At 41.3% G+C, this 13,563-nt stretch overlaps 1 long non-coding RNA gene across 1 annotated transcript in view; it reads left to right on the top strand.

The window, feature by feature from the left end:
• Positions 1–11,674, top strand: part of LOC147599361 (uncharacterized) — a 28,536-nt gene extending 16,862 nt beyond the window's left edge. The window contains exon 3 of the long non-coding RNA XR_015259748.1: positions 11,579–11,674. This is a non-coding gene — a long non-coding RNA (uncharacterized LOC147599361). The remainder of the gene's footprint in view (positions 1–11,578) is intronic.
• The last annotated feature ends 1,889 nt before the right edge of the window (positions 11,675–13,563 follow it).

Genomic DNA, 13,563 nt, shown 5'->3' with positions numbered 1-13,563 from the left:
TGGTCCCTGCTGATCAAATTTGAACTTAATACTTGAGTCAAATTCTAAACTCTGATGTTCAAAGTAGATTTGTGATTGGGCTGAAATAATTCATTCTGTCCATGCTGAACCCACCTAGTCTACTTGCAAGTTGTATTCTTGCCCTTTGTAGTGCAACATTTCTGTCACCCAAGCAAGAAAAATAGATCTTCACATGCTTGGCCGATTCATGTAAGCCACTGTTTAGTGAATAGGCCCTTTGGTGTGTCATTTTTTTTTTTCTGCTTGTTTGATAAACTTGAGACATAGTTACTTTGAAGATCGGGCATTATCTACCTGCTCTGGGAACAGTTCCATGAAAACTGAGATTGGATCTCTGGGCTGCTGACAAGCTAATTCTGGACATTATTGCAAGCCCCAAGGTCGGTGTGCCTTTCAACAGCAGAATAGAATTTCTGGTGCATTCATCTCATTTTAAATAGGTCTCCCTAAACCTGAGCTACACTTTCCTAGTGGTTTGAGAATTCAAGCTTCTCATGCATTGTGTGAGAATCCGATGTATTGTATACATATACAATATATTCTCAATACATTGTAGAGGAGTTTAAAGATACTGAGATAGGAAAGGAAGAAGACCTTCAGACTCTGGAGAGGTTATTAAGTAACAGTGGGAGTCCTCTCCCTAATGAACCTCCGTCCAGCCTCTTGGCTGAAAAAATCACTGTACTGTGTTACAGTAACTGACGTGAAAAGAGCCGGTGAGCACATGTTTTCTGGGAGGCAAACAGAAGGGATTTCTTGGGTGATTATTATTGTTGTACTGGAATGAGCCCGTTTATTGGCAGTTTCAGTGGGGAGGTGAAAGAATTGAAATGATGGGGATGCTGCGCTCGGTTTCTCCAGAGCAAGCAGAGGGCGTTGATCTGAGGCTGAAGTGTGATTCACGGGTCCTGCTCTTCTCGGACTGCTCGGGGAAGCGTTTGCCTCCAGAATTCACTCCTGGCAGTTGTGTGCAGTTAGGGGACTCGACTCCTGTACTGTCAAAACATGCCTAGCTCTTTCATTATTGCCAATTAGTCTTGATCAGGTGTTCAGGCAGAGTAGAACTCTGGTGTGTGTGTTGACAGCGTACAGAAATCTCATCTTGCAAGCAGAAAAATTGGCAAGGAGGATATGTTGCTACAAATAATAAATCGTAATCCACTCTCACTTCCCTTGTCAAACACAGTTAATGCTGTTACCTGCAGACTGTCATCTCTTGTTCAGACTTTGATTTTTTTTTTTAGTACTGAGTTTCTGCAAAGAAGTTGAAATGGATGTTGGACGTGCTAGTGCTTGCAAATCTGTAACGAGGCCATCTCCTCACGGAGTGTCACCCTATGAGATCAGTGTCCCTCCACAGGTGCTGGGTGTGCCAGAACAGGGGATCCACCTCTTTCTTGGGCAGTCAGCCAGGAGGCCTGCTGCTTTCACACTGCGCTCTCCTGAGTATCTCTGACCAACGAATAAACTCTGGGGTGTAAATACATTCACAGCTAGTTGGAACCAAGCAGAATTGTGAATAAGAAGACCAGCAGTTAGAAACGCTTCAGTTTTCAAGCAATAGAGTAACAAACATAAACACTGAAACACGTACATGTAGAAGGAGAGAGTCTCCAGTGCGTTCATTTCCAGGGAATGGAGAAACAGCACGTTAGGGGAGAGAGAGGATGTGTCCTGCAAACCAAGAGATATGTGTTGTGACACACTCGCTGTCCGTGAACGTGTGCAAATTGTTATCTCTCTCTGTGCTTTGCTTTCTCCAGGAAATAGAGAAATATTGTAGTCAGATGAAATATGCCATGTCCATTATTTTTCTTTCTTATGAAAGATCCTTCCTCTTTATCCACACCCTGCAATGTGTGCCATGTTTTGCATGCTGTTTCTGAACCCTCTGACTTGCTGACCTCCTTTGGGCAAATAAAGGTCTGATGTAACTTCCCATGAGTCCCATCTGATACCGCTTCCTTTTGATCCCATCAAAGCTGGTTTATGATGACTAGAGGGACTGCTGCAGAGCTCCTGAAGGTCGGCTTCTTGTCTGACCACTGTAGAGCCCGACTGTCTGGAAAATCAAACCTGTCTCTGGAGAGAGTCTCTTGCCCTTTGGAAAAGTAGCAGAGAATGGCAGCTATATTGAAACTTTAATACAGGTCTTTTGAGCAGTATTAGGTGTTTATGGATTGTCTGTAGCAGTACTTAGTATCAAAGTACATGTTAACATTATTACTACTACGTGCAAGCGAGGGGGAAGATACTGCAATTTTTAATGATGTACTTATGGCTTTGTTGATTGCAGGAGTGTCCAGTTCCCTGTGCTGTGGGACTGCAGAGTTCCTGAAGAGGTGGTGTTTAGCTTGGGTTTACATGTTTGGGCTGATCTGGCTGAGTCTGAGATTATTGGCTGCCCAAATCCTGCCTTTCATCTCGCAAGATTTGAGTAGAAGATGGCAGAAGTCTTGCAGGAGTAACTTTCTCCTTCATGGATAGTCCTATCAGCTTGGGATAGGATTTGTTGAGACAAGACTCTGCTTTGGCTATGCTGGAATCAGAGCTGGGTTCCTTCTGAATTGAAGTCTGGATAAATTAAAAATAAAGAAGCATGATACTTGGGTTTGAGGATTTAAATCCAGATTGTTCTTCCCTAGTTTTGAAGAGGTTCAGATCTGAGGGTTGGATTTCAGGAAATTTTCATTTAGGGAGTGACTGTTTAAAGAGTTGCAAGAGCCCTAGAAACCGGAGTTCTTTGTTCATACGCCATGCACAGTGCAGACAACAGCAACAGCAGCAGTCCGTTTCCCCACAAATCGCAAACAAGCTTAACCCTGAGCTGGGGAGACCGTGCTCTGGAGAGGTGAAAGGAAATTCAATATCTGAGCTAAGTGTGTTCTGCCTTCCTTAGAAGAAAGACTGCCAACTGTACAAAGTTATGATGATGACGTGACAAGGACCCATCGTCCACTGAGGCCTCCATGAGCCAGTGACGTTCGTGGAGGACTGCAAAATAAGCAGTCCCGCAGGGTGGGAGGCATGGAGGTAGGCAGCAGGCCTTTGTTGTTCTTATCCTCGCTATACTTGGATGCCTTGGAGAGCTTCAAGGTAAAACCTTTGATGTCTATTTTAAAATGATCTGTTTCCCTACATATTTTGAAATATCTGGTTCCAATGGTACTAAAACTTTGCTGTGACTGAGAACTTTTCCGATGCAAAATACTTGTTAAAATATAACACGTGTCCAGACCAGACTTGAATAAAGATTGAATATAATTCGAAGAATAGCACAAAGTTTGGCAATTTTCTTGAGCTTACAATGTAACTTTCCATTGAGGTCTAATTATAGACTTAAAAGTAAAAACTCTTTCCTGTTTTATAAAGAATAATAGTGACCTTTACCAAGTCCAATCTCTATTTTTGAAGTTGGATATTCAGGGATGTGTTGCTATTTGGCTATTTTTTTTTTCTTCTTTCTTTTCAACAAGTGATTCTAAAAACCGGTGTCATCTTTTCCAGCCTGTTTTCTGAGCAATGCCATTTCTCTTTGTCAGCCCAAGCCTCATCACATTCTGATAAATGTTCCTGCTGGATTATTTATATTACCTTTCTGTGTGCCGCATTTTTGTCTCCCTTGGTGCGAGTCTTGTCTTTTTATTCTTACGGTATGCTGTTTGGCTCTGGCCTATGTTTGTCTTCCCCAGCTGGATGTGGATGTTGCATGGGTACTACTACTTTTGAATCTTTCTTTTCTGTTTGAGGCAGTTTTCCTACAGTAACAAGCAGGTGGCTCTTTCTGATAAAGGGAGGGTACTGTCTCTTCTCTTAATACCAATATTGTCCTCTCAGTCAGCCATTTGGAGTCTGAGAGCACAAATTTTTCTTTTTATTTACAAGTTTCTAATAGTCTTAATCCCGCTACCTGTCCTGTCAATCTATTTAATTCAGTGAAAGCTCTGGGTCCTTAGCGCTGCTGGAATGTAGGTTAGTAACCAAAGCTGTGTTTGAAAACATTTACATCAACTGTTTTGTGCCTGAGTTTATCCGTTATACAAATTGATACAATGCTGTGTGGGTAACTGTGTCATCAGACAGAAGAACCTGCGTTTGCAATATATCCTCAGCACTTGTGAGTGTTTTGTTGAAAGACTACAATACTAAATGAAAGTATTATGGGGGAAATGGTGTGTGTTGCTGCTTTTTTTCATTACTCTCTCACATGTTTTCCTAGTGACAGTGTTTTTAACTCGGAAACTGACTGATTAAATTTGTTCAAGGAGATCATTCTCCCTCTGTCGTTTGTGGAATCCAGGTACGTTCCTGAAAAGTCTTAAATGTCTTTCTTGAGCAGCTCCACTAACTTCAGCTTCTTGCAGGACTCAGCCTCCAGTTTACTACTGATAACCCAGATATATTGCTTGTTGAGCACCTACTTGTAAGAGATACTCTCTGGAAAAACTGCTTTATTTGATTCTGAGGATCTTCACTAAATTCTTTCTGTTCTAGTTCATTATTCTATGGCTTTCCACTGCAACTGAGATTTACACTGTGCAACCGTGTCCAATCAGCACAAGAGCTCAAAGCCTTCAGTACAAAGTATTTTCTATGAGTGCTTAATACACCAGACAAATTCCATCAAAAGCAGCTATTTAGACCTTTCTGTAGCAAATACCAGACAGATTTTTTCAAAGAAGGCTTGTGTATGTGCCTTATTCTTTTCTTTTATTCATGTTTCCTTTGTCTGTCTTTCTCTGCCTTAAATATGAGAGGCTGGAAGTTGTACTTTTGTTGATGCCATAGACTTTTCTTTTTGGATCCACATATTCCTAATGACTCTTGCAAAATTATTCAGAAGCAAAATCGTTGGTCATAATTATAGGAATTCAATAACTAGAGGCTTGTTCCTTTTGACATAATATAGCTAGACAGGTATTTTTTCATTTGGTTGCCTTGAATTCAGATCTTGAATCCATTATACTGGTCAATAAAATGCCGTCTTGTAATGCAATAAGCTTTTGCCATTACTGAAATGTGAAAAATAGATGTAAAAAAGCAGGTGAGGAGGACAGAAAAGGAAAGCTGTGATATTTTCTTCTTAAAGAATTTATAAACACTGCTGTGAGTCTTATCCAACATGAGGTATGTAAATATTAGAGATGTTCCTTCTCTATCAAAGTTCATTTTTTGCTCTTATATTATGTATTTGGTTTTGAAAGCCTCTATCCTGATAGTAGCTAAGACTTGGAACAACTCGGTCTCGGGAACCTCTGTAGAGCTCATTTTTACTAAGAAATATGCAGTCTGATTTTCAAAACAACGAGTGTTAGATCAGTAGTAAAATCATGGAATAATTTGAGGTTTAGTCATCATTCCTCTTCTCTCATATGTTTGTGTGCATATGTGCTATTTTGTAAAAATGAGCTATCGCCATTATAGATTGCTGTCTTCCCTTTAGTTACAGGCTGTTACTATGATGATGAACATGTGGCTTCTGAGGGCATGTGAATGGATATGGGGGTGTTTGTGTGCATTAATCCTAAAATCATGCTGAGAGAAGCAGTGTTATAAAGCATGTTCTCTTGTGTCCTTCCAATGAGTGTACTCATGTCTGATTTTGATTTGAGCAGGTGAATGACTCGCTAGCCCATTAGCAAGCATTTGACCTACTGTGTTCCCCATTTCCCTTTCCAGCTTTGACACTTCGTATAATTTATGTAGCAATTACACTTCAGTTGTAACTCAGTTCCCAGTTTTGTTCCTTTTACAGAAATTAGTACTGAAGGCATCGCAGTGACGGAGGGCTTGCAGTAACCACCAAGTTATTTCTCTATTTAATGTACACTTTTCAAAGATAGCATTTTAATGACTAGGAGAACAGAGTAAGGCTTTGGTTTTCAGACTCTTCAGATTTCAGGCTGTGCCGTCAGCGCTGAGTGATCCCACTAAAGAACTGTGAAATGGAGAGCTACCCCATTCCCCCCTCCCTACTTGCCTTGCAAAATAAAAAGCAGGGGAGAAAAACAATGCTACTCTGACTTATTTATCTTTATCCAGTTCCTCTGTCAGTAAGGGGATGAAGCGAAAAATTCAGAACAAAGTAACTTAAAAAATCAAAGGATTAAAACCCATGTATGTGATCCTGATGAATTGGATGATTCAGAAGATGTTAACCAGAGCAACAGCTGTAATGGAAGGAGAGCCTGTAACAAACAGGTTTTCTGATTTATCGGGGTAATCAAGCATAGAAGTGGGCAGGCACTGGGTGGTACAGAATACCAACATTTTTTTTCTGCTGCCTGGGAGATATATTTGAACCTCTAGGGAAGAATTGCCCCCTCCCCCTTAATTCCCCTGAAGATTGTTTTTTTCTTTTCCTTGAAAATGAAGGCAGGGAATAAGCATTTCCCTGAGTCTCATTTTAAATCATCCTAACTTTAAAATTGTTACTGACTGTTTATTACTGTTGTAATGTAACTACCCTCACAGGAGAATAATCCTGCTTGTTGAGAACTCCGTTCCCTAACACAGAGGAGGTAATAAGGGAAAGCGGCAAATATATATCTAGAGATGCTGGGCTGCTTAGAGAAATGCAACAAATGCCCTGTGCTGTTTTCAGTGTGGTTTAGTCTGGTAGCAACTAATGGTCTTTGGATTGAAGACTTTTAAGAAAAGAACCCACCCTAAAATAACTCTTAAACTCGCCTCTAATGCTGTTTTCCTTGCCTGCTAGTGCAGTGTCCCAGCCTCTCTTTCACGTGTAAAATCTGTGGGGACATGGTGCAGACAAAGTTCAAGATGGCTTGACTGTGCTCGTGTTCTTAGAGATAACAATCCATGTTCAGCATGCTGGGACTGAGGCTTTCATCAAGTTTTGTCCCTTATAATGAATATTACATTTTAACGTGCTTTGCGAGTTTGCACGCAGGGAGCATGCCCTGCGGTACAGGCTTTATAGTGATACTCCCTGAAATCTCTCAGTATTTGCTGCAAAATACCAAGTCGTGGTATTTGTCAGCCTGGGAGTTTTCTCATGCAGAGCTGTTTTCTTCTTGAGACCAAATTTCTGAAGCAGAGTCCTATCTAGCCTTGGCTGGGCATTTTGAGCTCATAGATGTCTGGTCACATCATCTATTGGTTCCTCTTTATTACTTCTGGGTATTTTCCAAGGTGCCCCCAGTAGCATGAAGCGCTCATCTTGGTTTCCGATGAGGTGATCCGAGTCCCATTCACACAGCACCTTGCAAAGCTGCCTCGATGCAACACCAGCCGTAAGTAGCTGGCATGTAGAAATTCTAGCCACTTGTAACTGGAAGGAAGAAAGCATTCAATTCCATCTCCCCAAACTTTTGTTTTAATCAATATCACTATTTTTTTTTCTTAGTCTTATGCTTTTTCTCAGTAGCACTTCTGTCTCTTGTATGTTTGTTAAGAAAATAATTTTTGTTTCCTTGTTTTAAGAAGAAAGAAGTTCGCTGCACACATGGGATAACATTTGTTTGATTTCCTGATGTGGTTCCTGAAGCCAGAGCGTGAAAATGTTGATATAGCCTCTTGAGATTATTATCACAGGGAAATAGTCTTTTCTATTGTGTACAGACAATTGCCTAGATTTACTTAATTTTTTAACTTATCATTACCGTTTTAGTATTATAGGCTCCTTAGAACAGGGTTTTAGTGGTGGCATTCTTTGTTGCTATTGTTGTTATTAACAAGATGCATGGTGTTGTGGTCAATAATTTCTCTGCAAGTGTCTCAACGAAGCTGTTACCAAGTTGTGAGTTTGCTGGGTGAGTTGAATACCATTTCTCTTCCCTAACTGGATGCAAGTTCAAAACCATTGCCTGTTCTTAGCTTTTGCCATTTGCTATTTCTGCTGCTGGGTTTGCTGCAGTTGCTGGTGTGAGGTTAATTTTTCTGTAAGTGAAGCAGCGCTAGAGGGTCCAGTCCATTAGAGAAGCCGTTCCGTTAGGCTGAATTCAGTACTTATTTAAATGAGAAACCTCTCAAAAATAATATTGGAATAATATCACAGAGCATCCACAAAAGCAAAAGAAATAAAACAAATGAAGAAAACAGACTGCCTTCTGTGCCTTCAGGTGGAGCAAATCTGGGCTGCAGTACATATTTTCCCTGGGTTTGAGATTTTGTAGCTGAGCGACCCCAAACAGAACCACCTGTTTACCAGCTTTTTACCGGCCCGAAGCTACTCCCTTCTCCCCTGAGCCTCCCTAAAATTTTCCTGCTTCGAGTACCCCCAGGTCAAAGACCCTGCAACTGCTGTTGCCTGCCTGGCTACAGCTGCTGTATCCCCTCTTCCCTCCCATGCTGATGTTAGCACCAGCTCTTTCCATCTCGTTGGCCATTCTGGTCAACTGAGTCCACCTATTTGTTCACCTTTCACCACAGAAAGCAATTCCCCATCTTCTGGGGCATTGCTCTGGTAGCAATTTAGCAATTAGCTCTGGTAGCAATTTAAGAAAACCTGGACACCAGCTGGGACTTCCAAGGAAGAAAAATAAGATGTGTCTGAGAGAAAACAGGTGCACCACAGCTCTGAGCTTGGTGAGCTCTAACAATACATCTGATGAAGCAGCAAAAATATTTTGGGTAACCTTAAGAAAAGCTGTCTCCTGCACTACATTATCATAAGTAATGGCACATTCCTGGTTTCAGTACGTATATCAAGGATGTTTATTTTAAGGAGAAAGGGCACGGTTTATTTTGCACAGAACATGTTTGGGAATGTTTGTCATGATGTGTCAGTGACAATCCGAAAGACCTGGTGTTGCCCTCTCTGCGTATCACTGACTCCCTTGGCTCCCATCCGTTTGCATTCTTGGTATTGAACACGTCTCCCCCAAGTGAAGTGTTGATAATATTTTTAACAAAAAGAGCCTTCATATAATTGATATCTGCAAGAAACTGAGCTCCAAAAGCATGTTTTAACCTGTGTATTTTGTAAACACAACATGAAAAATTCAGAGAGAATTTCTGTTACATCCTGAGGCAACTGTGAGCTGTAGGGAGCTCTCTGGTGTATAAGGAAGAGAAAGTGAACAAAGAGAAGCCAGATGGGAATTTACAAGTAGAACTTGCAATTAGTATGTCTTGTGTACCCAGCAAAAACTATTTATTCTGCTGTGGCTACAAGACAGACTACCTTGTGGAGGCACAGTATATACTGTCAGAAGGTTTTATGCTAGTTTAGGGACTTCACCTTCCTAAGCAGCAGAAGGTACTCTGCTGCTAGCACAGATAATATGAGTCCCTGGAGTCTCACCGATGTAACAGTGTTGGCTACAGGATGTGCATTTTCCATGCCCTGAGCTGACCTTGGGTGTGCAAAACTTTGGCAAAGCTTTACAGTGTAGACATGGCCTAAGGCAGGTAGGATTTGCCAAATGCAGTGTTTAATGAGACAGCCAAATGAGTAAGTTCAGCAAATCCCCTAAGGGCTGGGGTCCTAGGAATGTGCTGTGATGTAGCAGAATAAGCTAGCAAGCCTTTTCATCCACCTCCCTGGTTAGACTGAGCCTGACTTCTCAGGGGATGCAGTAGGGAGAGGTTCACAGCCCAGGGAAACCGCCAGACCTGCTTTTCTCCCTGGCCATTTAATGGTGCGCACAGAACAGCAGTGCCCTCAATCCGCTACGGCCAAGAGGAAGGGCCACAAAACTCTGCTGTACCTGTTCTGTGTGGGATCCCAAAATTTGGACACTGTAATTTGGCACCACCATGGAACAAACAGCATGTAATTTTTTTTTGTTATAAACGTGGTTGTTCTGAAAAGCATATTTACTGGTTTGAAAACGTTCAATCTCAAGTACTTGAGACACAGTAGTTGCATACTATTGTATTTCCCAAAAATGTTGTGATACCATCGTTACAAATTATGTACCTCTCTGTGTAAGTTAACCTGCATCTCTGCAGAAATGAGTGTGTCACGTCATACAAACACACAAGTCAAAGAAGCCCGTTGCCCTGTAATTCTCAACATTTCTACAACTGGAAGTGTAAAGAAAAGGCTAACAAGTGGATTTCCAAAGGATTCTGAAGGATAAGAGAGGTTTTTGTGGGAGGATTTTTTTTTGTTTGTTTTTAAAGGCAAATCCTTTTATGTTTTCTGCTAGAAAAGCTGCTCACCGGTCTTATGGTTTGTGGATGAGGACCGGAACCCATTGATCTGTACGCTGGAAGGCAGGCACTGATCACTGCGTGAGGCTTTCCTGTATTTAGCATCTGCTGGTAGATGCAGCACCTTTTAAATGTCTCAGAAAATTACATTTGATTGAATTTTCTTTCATTTCTAGATAAAGTTCTTTTCTCCTCGCACACAGCTTTTGTTCTTTTAGATTGATTTAATCATAGATGGGAACCATTAGAAACATATGGTTTGAGAGACCTCCTGGATGTGCATCAGACCACACCCGGCAGGTCTGTCTGTCTTGCTGGCAGAAGTTTAAACTGCAGGGAGAACCTAACGGGCATGCTAAGATTTTGCTCTCGGAGCAAAATCTCTTTGAACGTAAGAGAAATTAGTTCTATTTCATCAGGGAGATAAGAAAATAAACATGATCATTCCTTGGCTCTGAAATGCTTTTTATTCAACAAAGTAATCTCTGTTTAGAAAGACATTTAGAGCTCGCCTGCTTGACAGTAGCTTGCTCTCTGACATTCGTCTTTAGATTGTAAGAAATAACAGACTAATGCTGTTTGTTTTGTAGAATTTGGAAATGTGTTGAGAGATGACACTGTGAAACAAACAGAAGTTTAAGGCAGAAGGAAGCCCTGGAGGGTGGTAGCGTAGGCCTGCAATAGGCTGAGGTATACACTAAGGCAGGGGCGGGGAGGCAGATCGAAGTCAAGTGCTGCTTGTTTGGCTCCCCCTTCTCTCATTTCTACTCTGTGAGCACAACCTAAACCAGATCCCCTGCTGATATGGAGGTCACACAGTTTATTTCAGTCGCGCTCACGTGGTCTTGCCAATAACAGGCAAGCATGAATCAGAAGCTTATTTTAAAACCAAAAATGTATGGTGTCACTTTGTGTTATGATAGCATCCAAGGACCAGCTAGGATCAGGGCTTCCTCTGTTATGTGCTGAATCCATTACAAGTTGAACACGTGTTGTTGATCCTCTGAGAAATTTCAACCCAAGATGCAACAAGCTGTAGGAGAAGGGAGGGTAAAGGAGCTGAAGTGTTGGGTGGCCTGCATAATGCTAGAAAGGAGACAAAAGGCTATATGCTAAAAACTGTCACTTAGAACTATTTAGGCAAGAAACTGAAAGATAAGACTTGGAACAGAGGAAAAGACCTTCTTTGTTTAACTAAACACTAAAGACATCTGAAAGTTGTGGGGCTGGGGTGGGAGGAGGCAGGATGGGCAGGTGAGCAGATTAATGGCATTGTTGCAGCTTGCCCAGATAATGTTTGGGTTCTTTATTTCCTCAATTATATTTATTTGGTGGGATATTGTTGATACAAGCTTGGTCTGGAAAAACAAAATCAACTAATTTGAAAAGGTAGACTTAATGAGAGTTATATTACTGTGTGCATACTGTTTTTCAGGGCCGATGACCAGTATGTCAAAGCGTGACTGACAGCAGTTGTGATTGCAAAAATGTACTGGAGAAGAAATTAAGAAATTCCGTCATGCTCTGGAGGTAAGATGGGGAGGAGAGAGAATGAAACTAGTTTGTCGTATAGTGCAAAAAAGTCTCCGTCACATCTTTCACTTATTAAAGACAATATTGTTCTCTCCAGGCACTCAAATGAAAACTCAGAAATGAAAAGTCAGAAAGGCAATCGAGTGATCTGTGCATGGATGCTACTGATGTCCCCAGAAGAAAAAATGAATGCTTAATCAAAATCATACATTTGTAAGACTCTGCTAATGATACTCTGCTTCAACCTGAGCACTTCTACTGGAATGGGAGAAGGATATTCAAAATCTTCCTGTCTCCTGGAAAGTCCATGGAGTTGGAGGCAGTATCACAGAAATCTTGGTTAGGTAGGTAGTATTCAGCACCTTCACAGATGAGCTTCCAGGAAAACTGTGCAGCTTTTGTAATAAAAATAGCATTTGTATATGACTTCATTTACTGTGAGGATCCACAGTGAACTGTTTGGGTTTTGTCTGTCAAATGTCTAGCCACTTGGTCTTGCAAAGAGCAAGCGTAAGTTTGAGCCTTACAGCATTTGAAGTCTACAAGAAAGAAATAATATTTTAAGAGAAACCATATTTTGGTCCCAGCAAGTTTGACCTTGGCTGCCAGAGTTTTTAGTATTATTGAACTCAACAATCTTTTCCATCAAATTCTAGAATGTGGAACATTCCCTTTTATGTGAAATAAGTGCTTATAAGCTGCCAGGTGATTAACAATGTTTGCTGAGATGGGAGGGTGTCTCAGGAGACTCCGCTTTGTTTTGCTACTGTAATTTCCAGTAAAGATTTGGTCAAGACTTGAAACTGTCTCAAATGATGTATTTTGCAGCTTTAAGTTAAAACTCAGACCTGCCAAAAGGTTCTTGATTGTTAGTTTTTCTGGCTGAAACCACCTAATTTTTCCACTGTGCTTTGTACATCTAGTTATGGATGACCATTTTATCTCTCTGGCTTCAGAAAAGACAAACACTGTATCACTTCCTAAGTGTGAGGGGAAAAAAATCCTACTAAAATATTAGTAAGAATTTTCAAAGGATTACAAATTAATCAGATTTTGTACAAATAAACACTGAAAGCGTAGGCCCTAGAGAAAGATTTGCAGCCTAAAAGAGACATGCCACAGGTTACGTTTAAAGGAAAGGGTAGAGGTGGAGAAATCAGTGGTTCTGAGGAGGAATCTAAATTGAGAGGGCATTTGGCAGACAAAATGAAAGACTAATCAAGCGTAAAGAGTGACAGAATAAAGCGAGGAAGAAGCAAACTTAAGGAGGGAGAAATGAGAAGACCATAAAAGTGGAAATGAAACCAAGGGTATGTGGACCCTGTAAGGGATATCGGAACGACTGGGCTAATAATGGGAATTCGTTAGCAGTTGATTGCAGATGCAGGATCTCATTGCGAAGGAAGTAAGTGTTCTTTTCAGGTTGTGAGCCACGTGTGTGCCAACGCAGCACCTGCTGGTTTTGTTAATGCGAGGGGATGCGTAAATGGCGTTGGGTCTTCAGCATTTTAAACTTTGCAACCCTCCCTGTTCTGGTTCGTACGGTTCTGCAGGAATTGGAGTGGTCCCGTGGGCGCAATCAATAACTGTGCCTGCAGAGTTTTAGCTGTCAGTGGATTGGGTCTGCTGAGAACCTGAGGTACTTTGCAGTGGAACTATTTTGGTTTCAATGTTGTTTATGCTGTACTCTCAAAATCACTTGGAAAAGCTTCTAAGTGTAGGCATGTTCTGCTTTTGGGGAATAATAAATGTGCATGGGAAGGAGTGGAAAACTGCAGTTGTCAAGTTTACGGCAGGAGGGTGAACTGCAACCGTGTTTGTTTCACTGACCCAGAACCATGATCACCAACCATCAGCCAGCACTGATAAATACAGATATGTGTGTGC

Source organism: Chlamydotis macqueenii, chromosome 11, assembly GCF_036417535.1.
Source record: "Chlamydotis macqueenii isolate bChlMac1 chromosome 11, bChlMac1.mat, whole genome shotgun sequence".
NCBI lineage: Eukaryota > Metazoa > Chordata > Aves > Otidiformes > Otididae > Chlamydotis > Chlamydotis macqueenii.
The sequence above is the reverse complement of the archived record's forward strand: the minus strand, read 5'-3'. Positions and strand labels throughout refer to the sequence as shown.